The sequence below is a fragment of the Hyla sarda genome, chromosome 1 (genome assembly GCF_029499605.1).
Source record: "Hyla sarda isolate aHylSar1 chromosome 1, aHylSar1.hap1, whole genome shotgun sequence".
Classification (NCBI taxonomy): domain Eukaryota; kingdom Metazoa; phylum Chordata; class Amphibia; order Anura; family Hylidae; genus Hyla; species Hyla sarda.
Genome location: NC_079189.1, coordinates 509632382 through 509649716, shown reverse-complemented (window position 1 = coordinate 509649716; position 17335 = coordinate 509632382). Strand labels below are relative to the sequence as shown.

The 17335-nt window shown below is 42.9% G+C and overlaps 1 long non-coding RNA gene across 3 annotated transcripts in view; it reads right to left on the bottom strand.

The window, feature by feature from the left end:
- LOC130310542 (uncharacterized) overlaps positions 1-16857 on the bottom strand; it is a 46219-nt gene extending 29362 nt beyond the window's left edge. For all 3 annotated transcript variants that reach the window (XR_008859058.1, XR_008859064.1, XR_008859070.1), the window contains exons 1-3: positions 16742-16857; positions 13615-13785; positions 11403-11567 (exon numbers count right to left, since the gene is read on the bottom strand). This is a non-coding gene — a long non-coding RNA (uncharacterized LOC130310542). The remainder of the gene's footprint in view (positions 1-11402; positions 11568-13614; positions 13786-16741) is intronic.
- Positions 16858-17335: the final 478 nt, after the last annotated feature.

The following is a 17335-nucleotide window of genomic DNA, read 5'->3' as shown; positions in this document are numbered from 1 at the left end:
GGGGGGTGATTCAAACTTTTATTAGGGAAGGGGTTAAATGATCTTTATTAACACTTTATTTTTTTTACTTTTTTTTGCAATGTTATAGCTCCCATAGGGACCTATAACACTGCACACACTGATCTTTTACACAGATCACTGGCGTGTATTAACACGCCTGTGATCAGTGTTTTGGGCGCTTGACTGCTCCTGCCTGGATCTCAGGCACGGAGCAGTCATTCGCCGATCGGACACCGAGGAGGCAGGTAAGGTCCCTCCCGGTGTCCTGTAAGCTGTTCGGGACACCGTGATTTCACCTCGGCGGTCCCGAACAGCCCGACTGAGTGGCCTGGATACTTTCACTTTCGCTTCAGATGCGGCGGTCAGCTTTGATCACCGCGTCTGAAGGGTTAATACAGGGCATCACCGCGATCGGTGATGTCCTGTATTAGCCGTGGGTCCTGTATTAGCCGTGGATCCCCAATATGAGGGTTACCGCGTGACCCTGCGACATATTGAGGGAGCCGGCGGAGGACGTAAATATCCGTCCATCTTCGTTAAGGGGTTAATGCATATTTAGGTTGAGCACAAGTAGAAATACTGTAAGTTAGATAATACCCAGAAATGCATATATATGTTAAGCACAGGTAGAAATACTGCTGACTGGTATTTGTACTACACCAACTGGACACAGTCATGCAGGTGGACGGGAGGTTACTGTCTGAAGTTAGCCCACTGCTCAATGGTTTTCTCAGCCTGGTGTCAAATTTTATTAGATTTGTGAAGGCTTTCTTGGATCAGCACTTCTTGCTCTCTGTCACTTTTCTCTCTCCAAGATGGGGGCCACAATGTAGTGCATAGGGCTTTAACAGTGTAATGTCCCGCTGACCGGGAGCGCTGCACTGACATTGCCGGCGGGGATGCGATTCGCATAGCGGGACGCGCCCACTCGCGAATCGCATCCCAAGTCACTTACCTGTCCCGGTCCCCGGCTGTCATGCTCTGGCGCGCGCGGCTCCGCTCTCTAGGGCGCGCGCGCGCCAGCTCTCTGAGATTTAAAGGGCCAGTGCACCAATGATGGTGCCTGGCCCAATCTCCCTGATTAGTTTCCACCTGTGCACTCCCTACTTATACCTCACTTCCCCTGCACTCCCTTGCCGGATCTTGTTGCCTTGTGCCTAGAGAAAGCTACTCTGTGTTTACCACTACTGTGTTCCTGACCTTCTGCTATTACCATTGACTACGAACCTTGCCGCCTGCCCCGACCTTCTGCTACGTCTGACCTTGCTCTTGTCTACTCCCTTGTACCGCGCTTATCTCAGCAGTCAGAGAGGTTGAGCCGTTGCCAGTGGATACGACCTGGTTGCTACCGCCGCTGCAAGACCATCCCGCTTTGCGGCAGGCTCTGGTGAATACCAGTAGCAACTTAGAACCGGTCCACCGACACGGTCCACGCCAATCCGTCTCTGGCACAGAGGATCCACCTCCAGCCTGCCGAATCATGACATTTACCTTGCGATGGCAGTGGATTTGTTTTTATTCTGACTATGACTGTTTTAGTGTGTCTATAAATATCTGAGTTTTAACCATGGTTGATTCCTGTTTATGATATGATATAGATTTTATCAAAGGTATAAAAGGAAAAGAAAGTATATCCGCACTCACCACAAGGAACGGCATTCGGTGCTCCTACATGGAGTAAACGATGGGACCGAGACTGCAGGATGACTAGTGTGCTCGGAGGCTATAACCTGTCATTTCGCGCATCTGCGCTTCATCCTGCAGTCGTCCTGCAGACTAGGTCCCATCGTTTGATCTATGTAGGAGCACCACATGCCGTTCCCGGTGGTGAGTGCAGATATACTTTATTTTCCTTTTATACCTTTGATATTACATGTCTGTCTCTAATCATATCCTAGTCCACCTGACATTTGTAACCCCAGAGTTGCCATATGCATTTAGTGCCATCCTATATATCGTTCTCACACATTGATATTGATTTTAGTCTGCTTTGTTTTAAGTACATCTGTCGGCTTTTAGTATGTTCGTTCTGCTTTAACCTTGTTATATCTTAGTCTGTGTTCACACTGTGAGTCTTGCTTGTACCCGCGTTCTGTATTTAGTATCCGTGTTTAGAGTCCTGACACGTATTCCCCCATGTTATGGACTTTGGTTTTGTATTGTTCCTGTTTGCTATCTTGACCTGTATTCCTCCATGTTTTGGAGTTTGGCTTTTGTGGAGTCTGTTCAGACTCATCTGGTTCTCAGTCTAGTGTTCCATGTATTATTTTTCTGTTTCCTTCTAAGTCAGTATCCTGATCACACAGTGGAGGGTGCCCACTGGCTAATCTATATTAAAAACAGCTATTTCTGGACAACAGAGAGCCTCAATAGGGGTGTAGAACACTTTGTTCTTACACGCATATGGAGTGTGCGGGGGTAGTGAAATAATACTGTTATTCAGAATGACATGCAGATTACAGGCATCACTTTTAGAATCACTGCCACAGAGGGGAATAATGAAAGAGCCTGGAGGTGGCATCAGAATGAGGAGACCAGATAGGGGGAGATTTATAAAAACCTTTGCAAAGGAAAAGCTGCCCAGTTGCCCATAGCAACCAATCAGATCACTTCTTTCATTTTGCAGAAGCCTTGTTAAAAATGAAAGAAGCAATCTGATATTCCTCTGCACAGATTTTGATAAATCTCCCCCATAGTGGCTGAATGACACAGTGTGAAGGTGTTGGCAGCATGAGGAGACCATATAGTGGCTAAATGACACAGCTTGGATGTCATTGAAGCATGAGGAGACCATATAGTGGCTGAATGACACAGCGTGAAGGTGTTGGCAGCATGAGGAGACCATATAGTAGCTGAATGACACAGCATGGAGGTGTTGGCAGAATGAGGAGAGCATATATTGGCTGAATGACACAGCCTGGAGTTGGCTGAAGCATGAGGAGGCCATATAGTGTCTGAATGGCACAGCCTGGAGTTGGCAGTAGCATGAGTAGACACTAGGGCTTCACAATCCCTAAGATTAAAAGATGAATTCTGAAATTTAAATTGAAGATTCTGGGTAGCTAATGCTACCATAACAAACTTTTTAGGCCCAGACCCAGGCCCAGCAGTATCAGTAAACCATATATTGGCTGAATGGCACAGCCTGGAGTTAGCTGAAGCATGAGGAGACCATATAGTGTCTGAATGGCACAGCCTGGAGTTGGCAACAGCATGAGTAGACACTAGGGCTTCACAATGCCTAAGATTAAAAGATGAATTCTGAAATTTAAATTGAAGATTTTGGGTAGCTATTGCTACCATAACAAAATGTTTAGTCCCAGACCCAGGCCCAGCAGATTCAGTAAACCATATATTGGCTGAATGACACAGCCTGGAGTTGGCTGAAGCATGAGGAGACCATATAGTGTCTGAATGGCACAACCTGGAGTTGGTGGCAGCATGAGTAGACACTAGGGCTTCACAATTCCTAAGAATAAAAGATGACTTATGAGGGTAAAAAAATGCAATTAATAAACGTATTGGAGTAAAACACCAGCCAGTGATTAATTTTGGCTGTCCTTTCACATTATGTAGGCCCTTGACAGATTAACAGGTACAAAATAGTACACTACTTAGATGTACGTATGTGGTATGCACTTATGAGGGCAAAAAAATGCGGTACAGTGCACAACACTAGCAGAACACAGCAGTGCTGCAGCACAAAAAAGCTGTGTACTAAACACAAAAGTGCACTCTGTCAAAGACTATTAGGAATGGACTGCTGGGTATTATACCGTCTACACACAAGTATAACCAGCAGATGATTTGTCGTGGAACAAAGACACAGAATTGCGCTGAAATATTATTCCTGCCTCCTCTGCTAAGGTTTATGAAGTTGAGGCAGCTTGTTGAAATGTATGAGGCAACACACAGCTCTCTTCCCCTCTCTCTAATACAATGCTGAAGAAAGTAACTGGGAGGTTAATGGCTGCAGTAAAAATCCTTTTCAGTGAAAAAAACACGCTCCCTGTCCACCAGAATGCTGATGTGACTAGGATATGAAACGCTGCTGGAATTAGCTTTTCTGTGTAACACACACACAGCAATGTCAGTCCTATCTGTATGCAGTGTAATGAATGATTTGACGAGCCGCAAAATGGCTGCCGAATATATAGGGATGTGACATCACAGGGGTGACTGGCTGCTGATAGGCTGCATCCTGCATGCAATTCAGGGTCATCCTGCCTACTTCCCACCTTGCCTTCCCGCCTTCCCAGTGTTCCTTGCCCCATGTACTGATCTGCCATTTTGGAAGCCCTGGAGCCTGGACTGCAGGAAATGGAGTTTAATGAAGCGATTCACGTGAAAGAATCGCGGCGATATTCACATTCGTTGCGAATCAAATATTTCATGAAATTCTCAATGAATTCGGGTTTGTCAACTTCGATTTGCTCATCTCTAATTACCAACATAATTTAGCCAAGACTGGGTTCACCAGGTTTGGCTCGCTCATCTCTAAAAAAACAAACTTTTCTCCTCAGTTGACTCAGTATACTGTTAGTCTCTGCATGCCACTTTGGTCTCCTCTCTGACACATTGACTCTTTAATCCCATGACAAAGGCTTCTCTGCTAGTTAGTCAACACCCTGCACTGTATTGATTGAAGTTTATTCAGGTACGGTATTCTTCCTTTTGGATAACATTTTGGCTTACTAATAGTGTTGCTCGCGAATATTCGCAATTCGAATATTATTCGCGAATATCGCATATTCGCGAATTCGCGAATTTCGCGAATATAGCGCTATATATTCGTAATTACGAATATTCGTTTTTTTTTTTTTTCTTCACAGTACACATCACAGTGATCACCCCTCTCTGCTTCCAGCTTGTGTGGTGTAAAGAAGGCTCTAATACTACTGTGTGAGACTGGCGTGCGAAAATTCGCATATGCGAAGTTTCGCTTATGTTAATTTTTGTATATGCAAATTTTCGCATATGTTAATTTTCGCATACGCGAATATTCGCATATTTTAATTTGCGCACACGCGAATATTTGCATATGCGAAAATAAAACGAGCCTATTACGGATATGCGAATATTCGCAAATATGACGAATATTCGTCCATATATTCGCGAATATTCGCGAATTCGAATATGGCCTATGCCGCTCAACACTACTTACTAATAATAATTAAGTTTTGATGTAATTAAAAAGTGCACCTACTATGTCAAGGTACTTTGTGTAAAATCTCAGGAAATTTCATAATACTTTGTTATGAACAGAATCTGAAAAAAGAGTTGGCCAGACAGGGGATTTTCAATTTCCAAGCAGCTGCCCTAAGATGTACACCGCCCAGTCTGAAGAAAACAATCTCTTGGCCCCAATCTGGAAAAAGCAGCCTTCAAGCAGCCTTCAGACATTTTGGCAATGGATCTGCACATGACCAACTCTCTTGTTACAGTGTGCTAACATATGCCTGCAAACTGTAGCTGTAGACCAACACTTTTATATTAGTCAGAGCATCACATCATTTCAGATTGTTTTCTCAAGACTAGAGCTAGTACTCGCGATGGTTGGATATGTTCTTGAGTAATGGGAGAATGTATATTATTATTAATATTATTTTTATAATTATCATTACTATTTTTAAATGCAGTTATTTTTTTTAACTTTGTTTTAATGGCTATAAACAGGTGGTTAGTGATTTACCTCAATTTTTTTCAATGCATATACACTGGTTGTAAATCTCTAAAAAAAAAAAAAAAAAAACACAACCTCAAGTAGGAAACAGTTACTGTTTTTAAACTAATGGCCCAGAACAGAAAGTCTTTTTCTACCCATCCCATTTTTTTACTTTATGAAGACATATGGAGACCCATCTCTGTGCAGGTTCCCGTTACTCATTATATAGAGACTAACCTAATATGGGTACTTTCACTACAGGTGCTTCTCTATGGGACTTGCCCCCTTTTATAGTCCTGATAACTGAATATTTGTGAGTCTTCATAATTGGAAGTAGATATTGGATATGCATATGCATTTCTATGCCTTTTGCCAAAATACAATTATATATTGATACATATTATTTTCTCTATATGATTTTTTTTCTATGTATAGATATTTTACTATATTTTCAAGACAAGATTATTTGTTGGTTATTTGCTAATGGCATTCAGAGATTATGCTTTATAGAAGGTACATGGACCATTGGAAACAATGACATCTGTGAAAGAGTTTTGTAGGCATGCTCTGTGACCTGTGAGGAGAACGCAAAACAGGGAGGGGAAAGAAGTGAGCTGTGAACATCAACTATTGCCAATAGTAGATCCAGTGTTATTTAGATATAAGTGTTGGCCGTATACATAAGGTATGCTGTTGGCCACATGCTTGTTTGGGACAGCAACAATCTGTCTTGATCCTACCATACACATGGAGGCCAATCCTACATGTGTTCTAACTGATAGAGAAAAGAAAGTTGCTGCCAGACTCCTCTGGAAGTGGCTTACCTCCATGAAAACCAATAGGATTGAGTTGAAAAGCCACAATACACATTATAAATTATCTCTACAGAATAGGAGGTGTCAGCTTATCTGGAGGCCCAATAGTCAATGTGTCAATGTAAAATGCAAAGATTTACAGTTTTATTTTAGAAAAAAGGGTTTGGGATTTTTCCAAGATCTTTGAAAAAGGAAATCGCTCATTTCCGAAACGCGTCAGACAGGGGAAGTCTTGGCACTCACAGGTACCTGAGGAGCAGTCAGTAAACACCGGAGGTCCAATCCCGGCTCCATTTTTTACCTCACGTACGCTGGTTGCAGACGCCACCGGCCGGGGCGTTCTCCTAGCATGTGAGCATCGCATCGAGGAGGAATATATCCACTATCGCAAACAGCACAGGAACAGCTTTTTAAAGATACAGCACAAAGATCCAGACTACTTCAGATAACCAGTATAAAGCAGGAGATCGTCCATCACATTCAGCAAAAATAGATAAAAGAATCATTATCCATATACACTTGTTCCATGCAGTTATATTTCATTTAATATTAACAAGTAGCTATTGGGGAAACATCAGTTCCTACAATAGCACATCATAATAGCGCTAATACCACTGAAAAAATGTTCTATAGATTTGTAAATTGCTTCTATTTAACCTCTTCAGGACCCATGACGTATGCATACGCCATCACACCTTGGGTCTTAAGGACCCATGACGTATGCATACGTCATGTCTTTTCCTGGTCTCCGCTGCTCACCCGGCGGAGATCGGAAGCGGATCCCTGCTGAAATCCTTCAGCAGGGATCCAGGGCAAACGCCGAGGAGGGCCATGTAAGGGAAATCGCCCTTGCGATCTGCGGCGATACCGAGCTGATCGGGTCTCTGGGACCCGACCGCCCGGTAATTTCGCATGATCCCGGCTGTCACAGACAGCCAGGACCATGCTAAAGCATAGGAGCGAGGTGGCAAGCCTGCCACCTCCTCCTATACCCTGCGATCTGTCAGTTAGTTAACCGACCAATCGCAGGAGGGGGGACGGTCACTTCCTCCCGTCCTGCCCGGCCCCTTGAAGTCCGGAGAGGACGGGAGGAAGACCGGAGGATGCGGCAGGGGACGGGGGAGTGCTGGGGACCGGCCCCGGTACTTACCTCGTCCCTGAAGACCCGGATCCCGGCGGGGAAGATGGCGGCGGCGGCGACAGGTGAGTAGATCTTCAGCCGCGGTCGGGCCCTTTACAGCAATGCACGTCGCCGTAAAGCGACATGCATTGCTGTATTGGGACCCTATATACTACAACTCCCAGCATGCCCAGACAGCCCTTGGCGTCTGGGCATGCTGGGAGTTGCAGTTTTGCAACATCTGGAGGTCCACAGTTTGGAGACCACTGTGCCCTTCCAGATGTTGCAAAACTACACATTCTCAGCATGCCCTTACTGTCCAGGCATGCTGGGAGTTGTAGTTCTGTAACATCTGGCCCTTCAGATGTTGCAGAACTACAACTCCCAGCATGCCTGGACAGTTTTGGCATACTGGGAGCTGTAGTTTTGCAACATCTGGAAGGGCACAGATTGGGAACCACTGTAGTAGTGGTCTGCAAACTGTAGTCCTCCAGATGTTGCAAACTACAACTCCAAGCATGCTGGGAGTTGTAGTTCGGCAACATCTGGCTCTAAAGATGTTGCCGAACTACTACTCCCAGCATGCCTGAGAATGTTTGGGAGTTGTGGTTTTGCAACAACAGGAGGCACACTGGTTGGGAAACATTGTCTGTTTCCTAACTCAGTGTTTCCCAACCCGTGTGCCTCCAGCTGTTGCAAAACTATAACTACCAGCATGCACTGATAGACTGTGCATGCTGGGAGTTGTAGTTTTGCAACAGCTGGAGGTCCCCCCCTTGTGAATGTACAGGGTACATTCACATGGGCAGGGGGCTTACAGTGAGTATCAGGCTGCAAGTTTGCGATGCAGCAAATTTTGCGCGGCAGCTCAAACTCGCAGCGGGAAAATCGCTGTAACCCCCCCTGCCCGTGTGACTGTACCCTAAAAACACTACACTACACTAACACAAAATAAAATAAAAAGTAAAAAACACTACATATACACATACCCCTACACAGCCCCCCTCCTTCCCCAATAAAAATGAAAAACGTCTGGTACACCACTGTTTTCAAAATGGAGCCTCCAGCTGTTGCAAAACAACAACTCCCAGTATTGCCGGACAGCTGTTGACTGTCCAAGCATGCTGGGAGTTTTGTAACAGCTGGAGGCACCCTGTTTGGGAATCACTGGCGTAGAGTACCCCTATGTCCACCCCTATGCAAATCTCTAATTCAGGCCTCAAAAGCGCATGGAGCTCTCACTTCGGAGCCCTGTCGTATTTCAAGGCAACAGTTTAGGGTCACATACGGGGTATCGCCGTACTCGGGAGAAATTGCCTTACAAATTTTGGGGGGCTTTTTCTCCTTTCACCCCTTATGAAAAGGTGAAATTGGGGTCTACACCAGCATGTTAGTGTAAAAAAAAAAAAATTTTTACACTAACATGCTGGTGTTGCCCTATACTTTTCATTTTGACAAGAGGTAAAAGGGAAAAAAGCCCCCCACAATTTGTAATGCAACTTCTCCCGACTACGGAGATACCCCATATGTGGGCGCAAAGTGCTCTGGGGGCGCACAACAAGGCCCAGAAGGGAGAGTGCACCATGTACATTTGAGGTGATTTGCACAGGGGTGGCTGATTGTTACAGCGGTTTTGACAAACGCAAAAAAAAAAAAAAAAACACATGTGACCCCATTTCGGAAACTACACCCCTCACGGAATGTAATGAGGGGTGCAGTGAGAATTTACACCCCACTGGTGTCTGACAGATCTTTGGAACAGTGGGCTGCGCAAATTAAAAATTTTGTACAGCCCACTGTTCCAAAGATCTGACAGACACCAGTGGGGGGTAAATGCTCACTGTACCCCTTGTTACGTTCCTCAAGGGGTCTAGTTTCCAATGTGGTATGGCATGTGGGTATTTTTTGTTGTCCATGCACCATAGGGGCTTCCTAAATGCGACATGCCCCCGAGCAAAATTTGCTCTCAAAAAGCCAAATATGACTCCTTCTCTTCTGAGCATTGTAGTTCGCCCATAGTGCACTTCATGTCAACTTATGGGGTACCTCCATACTCAGAAGAGATGGGGTTACAAATTTTGGGGGCTATTTTCTGCTATTAACCCTTGCAAAAATGTGAAATTTGGGGGGAAGCACACATTTTATTGAAATTTTTTTAAATTTTTTTTTACATATGCAAAAGTCGTGAAACACCTGTGGGGTATTAAGGCTCACTTTATTCCTTGTTACGTACCTCAAGGGGTCTAGTTTCCCAAATGGTATGCCATGTGGGTATTTTTTGCTATCCTGGCACCATAGGGGCTTCCTATATGGGACATGCCCCCCAAAAACCATTTCAGAAAAACGTACGCTCCAAAATCCCCTTGTTGCTCCTTCCCTTCTGAGCCCTCTACTGCGCCCGCCGAACACTTTACATAGACATATGAGGTATGTACTTAGTCGAGAGAAATTGGGCTACAAATAGAAGTATACATTTTCTCCTTTTACCCCTTGTAAAAATTCAAAAATTTGGTCTACAAGAACATGCGAGTGTAAAAAATGGAAATTGTGAATTTTCTCCTTCACTTTGCTGCTATTCCTGTGAAACACCTAAAGGGTTAAAATGCTGACTGAATGTCATTTTGAATATTTTGGGGTGTGCAGTTTTTATAATGGGGTCATTTGTGGGGTATTACTAAGATGAAGACCCTTCAAATCCACTTCAAACCTGAACTGGTCCCTGAAAAATTGTGATTTTTGAAATTTTGTGAAAAATTGGAAAATTGCTGCTGAACTTTGAAGCCCTCTGGTGTCTTCCAAAAGTAAAAACTCGTCAGTTTTATGATGCAAACATAAAGTAGACATATTGTATATGTGAATAAAATAAAATAATATTTGGAATATCCATTTTCATTACAAGCAGAGAGCTTCAAAGTTAGAAAAATGCAAAATTTTCAAATTTTTCATCAAATTTTGGGATTTTTCACCAAGAAAGGATGCAAGTTACCAAAAATTTTTACCACTAAGTTAAAGTAGAATATGTCACGAAAAAACAATCTCGGAATCAGAATGATAACTAAAAGCATTCCAGAGTTATTAATGTTTAAAGTGACAGTGGTCAGATGTGCAAAAGATGGCCGGGTCCTAAGGTGTAAAATGGCTGGGTCCTTAAGGGGTTAAAAATCTTAATCCTTCCAGTACTTATCAGCTGCTGTATACTACAGACAAAGTTCTGTTCTTTTTTAATTATCATTCTGTCTGACCACAGTGCTCTCTGCTGACATCACTGTACATGTCAGGAACTGTTCAGAGCAGGATAGGATTGCTATGAGGATTTGCTCCTTCTCTGGACAGTTCCTGACATGGACAGAGGTGTCAGCAGAGAGCACTGTGGTTAGACAGACAAGAAATTCAAGAAGAAAATAACTTCCTGTGGAGCATACAGCAGATGATAAATACTGGAAGTACTGGATTAAGATTTTCAAATAGAAGTAATTTACAAATATGTTTAACTTTCTGGCACCAGTTGATTTAATAAAAAATGTTTTCCACCGGAGTACCCCTTTAAAGCTTGATTTGAATGGTTCTTTTAATAGACTCAGCATATATCAATAGTACAAGTGAATGGTGAATAAAAGAGGCTTTGTAAAAGATATTAGACAAAAATGTGTCACTGGTAGATTAATTACCTGCTGCCAAAACAAATCTAATAAGAGGGGAAGGTTAAGAAGTGAGATGGGTTAGGCAGTAAGTTCAGAGATCTGAGTCAGAGACAGAGACTGCAAAGAGACTACCAAAGCTTACTGTAAGTAATAGATCTTACCATAGGGCTTGATTAACAGCTTAGACTGTTCACTGCTGCTCTATAATGCCCTTCATGTTGCTTCTGCTTAGACATAGAGGAGCAAGATCAATCCGCTCTTCTATGCATGTGCAATGTATCATCACCATCGTAGACATTAGGCTCCACCCACTTGCTTAGGGACAACTGAAAATTAGAGATAAAACATGCAGAACAGAAATCTGGCCATATATAAGTCATATACTGTAATAACCTAAGATAGTGCTACTCCTCATGTACACACATATGACTGCTTATCCTGAAAAGTCACCTGAAACTTTAGGTACATTCTAAACAATAGGTAATTCTGTTTAAAATGTTAAAGGTTATCTGCAACCCTAGACACATTCCCTATCCGCAGGATAGAGGTTAAGTGTCTGATCACATGGGGTCCGAATGCTGGGATTCCCCGCAATCCCCTGCATGGGACCCAGGCTTTACCATGGCTCTCCCCTGCAGAAGGTGTGTCGGCTGCAGCATGATGCAATGGCCAACACGCCCCCTCCATGTATCTCTATGGGAGAAGCAGAGATGCAGCTCTCCCATAGAGCTGTATGGAGGTGGCGTGTTGTCAGTCTCAGTAAGGTGGATGGGTCTCCGTACGGGAGATCGCTGGGGGTCCAAGCGGTCAGACCCCCTGCGATTAGACACGTATCCCCTATCCTAGGTGATAAGTGTCTAGGGCTACAGTACTCCTTTAAATGGGCACTCTCATTAAAACTAATTTTTGCTATTGCATTCCTTATGGTAAATAAAAAAAATCTTTCTATTGTATTATTGTATTGTAATTTTTTAATTGTTAAAAAATATGAAGTTTTCTATCTTCATTTGTGTTTAAAAATGCTGCCACTAGGTGTCTTCCTACTTGTCCAGAGCAAATTTCCCCCCCATCTTTTGCACAGACTTTGGATTCCTTCTGGCCTGGAAGAAGTCCAAAAGCAGGAAATGCTGAGGGGTGTGTGTGCAGCCTAATTCAATCATAGCTCATCTCACACTGAACTGTTCTGGGCTGTGTGTAGCAGAGTGAGGGAGGAAGTTCTCCCCTGTATGGCTTCAGATGATGTCACGCCTGCTGGGTAACACCCCTTACCAGTCTGTGAATCTGACTGAGGCTGAGCAGAAAGTACAGAGCAATATCAAGGTAGAAAACTAAGAAATAATAAACATAAAGGCAGGGGGTGGTTTATCATTATGGGGGCAGTGAACTGGGAGGATTGTAACATTTAACAAGATCATGAGAGGTACTCTTTAAATATGTCCAGTCAGTGTATAGTTAGGGTTAAGCTTTCAGAGACTCCTTATCTGTGTAATACATTAATATGATTTATCTAGTGCCATCATTTTATACAGTATGTTCAATGATTACCTGGTATTATGTTTATATGAAGCTATATGAAGCAGAGAGAAAATAAAATAAATAATACAAAAACTATAAATTGTTTATGCACCTGCAATGTTTTGGTTTTATTAAACAGGTAAAGGCTAAGTTTCCACTTGTTTTTTTTTCTGACAGTTTTTGGAATACTGCCACTGCACTTTTTGAGCCAAAGCCAGAAGTGTATTCAAAAAGAATAGGACATATAAAGGAAGGACTTATACTTCTCCTCCCTTATGGATCCACTTCTGACTTTGGCTCAAAAACTGCAGTCGCAGTTTTCGAAAAACTGCCAGAAAAAAACCAAGTGGAAACAGCCTAAGGCTGGGTTCCCACTACGTTTTCCTGTACGCCTTCGTATGCCCTCCCGTATGTAATTCATTTCAATGAGCCGATCGCAGTGAGACGTTCGGTCCGGTCGGCTCATTTTTGCGCTGTATGCGCTTTTTCCCTGGACCCAAAACTGTGGTCAACCACGGATTTAGGTCCGGCTGCAAAAGCGCATACGGCGAAAAAATTAGCCGAACGGACCAAATTTTTCACTGCGGTCGGCTAATTGAAATGAATTACATATGGGAGGGCATACAAAGACATACGGGAGCGTGAGGTTTTAGCTCTCCTCTGCCATATGCGCTCCCGTATGGGAGAAAACGTAGTGGGAACCCAGCCTAAGACTGTGTCGGAAGCACAACAGTTAAAAGTTGACAGAGCCAGGACATTCTTTCTGATAAAACAAAGATCTTGTCCTTCAGCCTTATCTAGTTAAAAAAGATCACTGAGACACAAAGGAGGCGAATCATTTTGCTGCCAGTCTCTTACCGAGCATTGGGAATATATCAATAAATTGTACTCTTGATCTTAAGAGGTTTTTCAGCTTCTCTGAAAATGGACCTATTGTTCTCACTTGGTGTCTTTTTTGACAGCATTAGCAATTTGTACAATAAAATCCATTCCACTTTGCTTCAGCTTGTGACAATAAAGCGCTATTCTCTGTAAATGGCAGCAGAAGACAACGACTGTTCATAAAGGCTTACAATTAAACTAATGGTTTGCAGCATTTGGTGAATGGTTCTCATGGAAAGAATACAGAAGAAATAATACACACAGGATCTAACAAATGAGAAAAGATGTTCTAGATGATTTCTCCTCTGTTTTAATTTATTCATAACTACTCTCAGTTTTAAGGGAAATTACACCCACGAAGATATTAACCATAATTACCTTAAACACATCTTATTTCTTATGATACTATAATGTTAGATATGTATAATTCCGAAAAATGGTTAGTTCTAGCAATTTTGTATCACCATACATTTACTTCATTACAGATATTACTGAACCTTTTTACTGCTTAGGCTTTGCGGATACTCATTGCTAACAATTTACATATACTTACAAAGATGAAGCAGAAAATACTAGATGCATATGATAAAAAGCACCTTTTCTGAATGTAGATTGTCCATGGATTCAAGTCCTTATTAAAGGGGTACTCCGTCCCTAGACATCTTATCCCCTTTCCAAAGGATAGGGGATAAGATGTCTGATCGCAGGGGTAACGCAGCTGGGACCCCCGCGATCTCTGTGCAGCACCCAGCATTCTTTTAGAATGCTGAGTGTCGGCGGCGGGTGTCGTGACGTCACGGTCATGCCCCTCATGACATTATGCCACACCCCCTCAATGCAAGTCTATGGGAGGGGGCGTGGTGGCTGACACGCCCCCTCCCATAGACTTGCATTAAGGGGGTGTGGGGTGATGGCACAAGGGTCGTGTGGCCATGACATCACGACCCCCCAGTGTTCCAAATGCTGGGACAGCAGAGTTCCCCTTTAAGTTATGTGAAATTTAAAATAAATTCATGTCACTGTTTACATCAGAGGTTATAAACCTTTTTTTTGATTGGAGGGTCACATTTCACATGGTTGTAAATCCCAAGGCCCTAATTACGCATAAAACACTTTCCCAACTTTCCCAAGACATTTATGGCATAGCAACAATATACAAGGTCTGTCCAGCGAGTATCCAGCAATTTTTAATACAATGATACAACATCCATGTAAACTGGCAGGCAAAGGGAGTGAACTGGAATGACCATGCATGAATAATGACAACTTCCCTGCGCTAGTCAGTGGGGGCACTGTACAACATTGAGTGAGCATATGTACTGTGTGGCTGTGTACTATGTGAGAAGGGCAACAATCTGCATCTGCTTCAACATTCCTCCCCAGAAACTATTCAGATGACTCAGAGGGCTTTTAGGGACAATGTAATGAATGCAGTGCAAAAAAAGAGTGGCACAAGCACCTTCAAAATGGTAAATAATGTGCAAAAAGTGATCCACCTTCTGGAAGGCCTCAAGCAGAACAGTAAAGGATGTTAAACTTGTATGACCGGAAATAAAAAAAGATACAAGACCGAGAGTGTGATAAGTAGATGATCGTCTGGGAATTCCCAAAACTACTAAAACTGAGATTTTGATACAGGATTTTGGCATGAAACAAACTGCGGGAGGTTCCAAGGGGACAACTTTGAAAGGGACTATTCCCCTTCATGGGGTCTCTAGTCCCTTTTCGAAGTCTAGAGAAGAGGATAACACAAATTTGACTGGCTCTCTTCATTTTAGTTAATAATACAGTGATCCCTCAACTTACAATGGCCTCAACATACAATAGTTTCAACATACAATGGTCTTTTCTGGACCATTTTAACTTGAAACCAGACTCAACATACAATGCTACAGACAGTCCAGATCTGCGAAACATATCAATGGCTGGAAGAAATGACCAATCGGAATGGGCAGTCACTGGTAAAACACCTGTATTACTGAAGTGCATGCACTGAATTTCTGTCTGGTAGCGCCCCCTATAGTACAGGGAGGTATTACATGTTCTGTACTACTCTTAAAGGGTGTTCCAGGCAAAAACTTTTTTTATATATATCAACTGGCTCCGGAAAGTTAAACAGATTTGTAAATTACTTCTATTAAAAAATCTTAATCCTTCCAATAGTTATTAGCTTCTGAAGTTGAGTTGCTGTTTTCTGTCTAACTGCTTTCTGATGACTCACGTCCCGGGAGCTATCCAGCTCCTATGGGGATATTCTCCCATCATGCAAGGGAGATTCTCCCATCATGCACAGCTCCCGGGACGTGACATCATGATTGAGCAGTTAGACAGAAAACTTCAGAAGCTAATAACTATTGGAAGGATTAAGATTTTTTAATAGAAGTAATTTACAAATCTGTTTAACTTTCCGGAGCCAGTTGAAATATAAAAAAAGTTTTTGCCTGGAATACCCCTTTAACCTATGCCATAGTTAGCTGCTCCTTTGGACACCAAGTAAGGATGGCTCTATTTTACTTTTTTAGGACACTGTGTGTGTACTGTACAGCACCCTGAAGAAGCTCCTGTCCTCTACATAGACAGTGATTTACAGCTTCCAGCAGCTCTTTCTTGCTTTTATATGTAAGGACTTGCTTCACCTGTATTAGTTATCTACTTATTTTTATTTAATCCTAATTTTTTCCTATTTTTGGATGACATTTTGGTGGCTTCAGAACCAATTACCAGGTTTTAATAGAGTTATGGCCTTGTGGTGTCGCACGGGGTAATGTTTAATTAACCTTATTGTGACACCAGGGCGTGGTTGACCTATACACCAACCGAGGTAGGCCAGCTTCACCTATACCAGGCACTGGGCAAATAGTCACTCTGACACAAGGTTACGGTTAACTGGCTTGCTTTACTGAGGTTGGAAAGATGGTAAAATCCGTCACAGCTCAGATTAGCGTGAAGGAGTAGCAGGGTGAGCCTAGGGAAGCTTATCGGCTTGCTGGGTCTTATAGTTGATTGTGCTGTATATGACTCAGCCCACGCCATACTTTAGAGACTTAGACTGAACTAATTTGCTGACTTGACTTGTATAATATCCCCAAGACTGTAGGCTTACCGCAAGGCTTTGACTTTTACCTCAGTAATGGGGTTAACTTGCAGTTGATGTGTGGTTGCTGGACTAGGCCTCAGGCCTCCTTTCAGATCCACTGCACAGACAGATTTCACTCCTCACCAAACTGTACCTCAACTCAACTGAACTCAAGCTACAGTATATAAGGGGACAATTTAGAGCCTTCCCATTGGCAGGATAAGTCACATGTTCTCCTCTGCATACTCCCCTTAACAACAAGGTCCTTAGCAACAAGAGATTTAAGGCAACAAGTACATAGATAATACAAATAAATTAACCCTTATATGACAGTACATTAGACTATGAAGTATAGAGAGTTCTGAGGAGAGGGGACCCATGATGGACATTGAGCAGCATCTGCCACACAGGATCGGCAGAAGTACAGAAGAACATGTGATTCTGTACTGGGTCACCACAGTCTCAACATACAATGGTAATCCTGGAACCAATTAATATTGTAACTTGAGGAACAACTGTAGTTACATAAACCCGAGCATTTAACAATTTGAAATTCGACATTCTTCTGGTACCTGTAGCTGGGCTGTTTAGGGCAGCAATGGCTGTTCTTGTCCTGGTGAC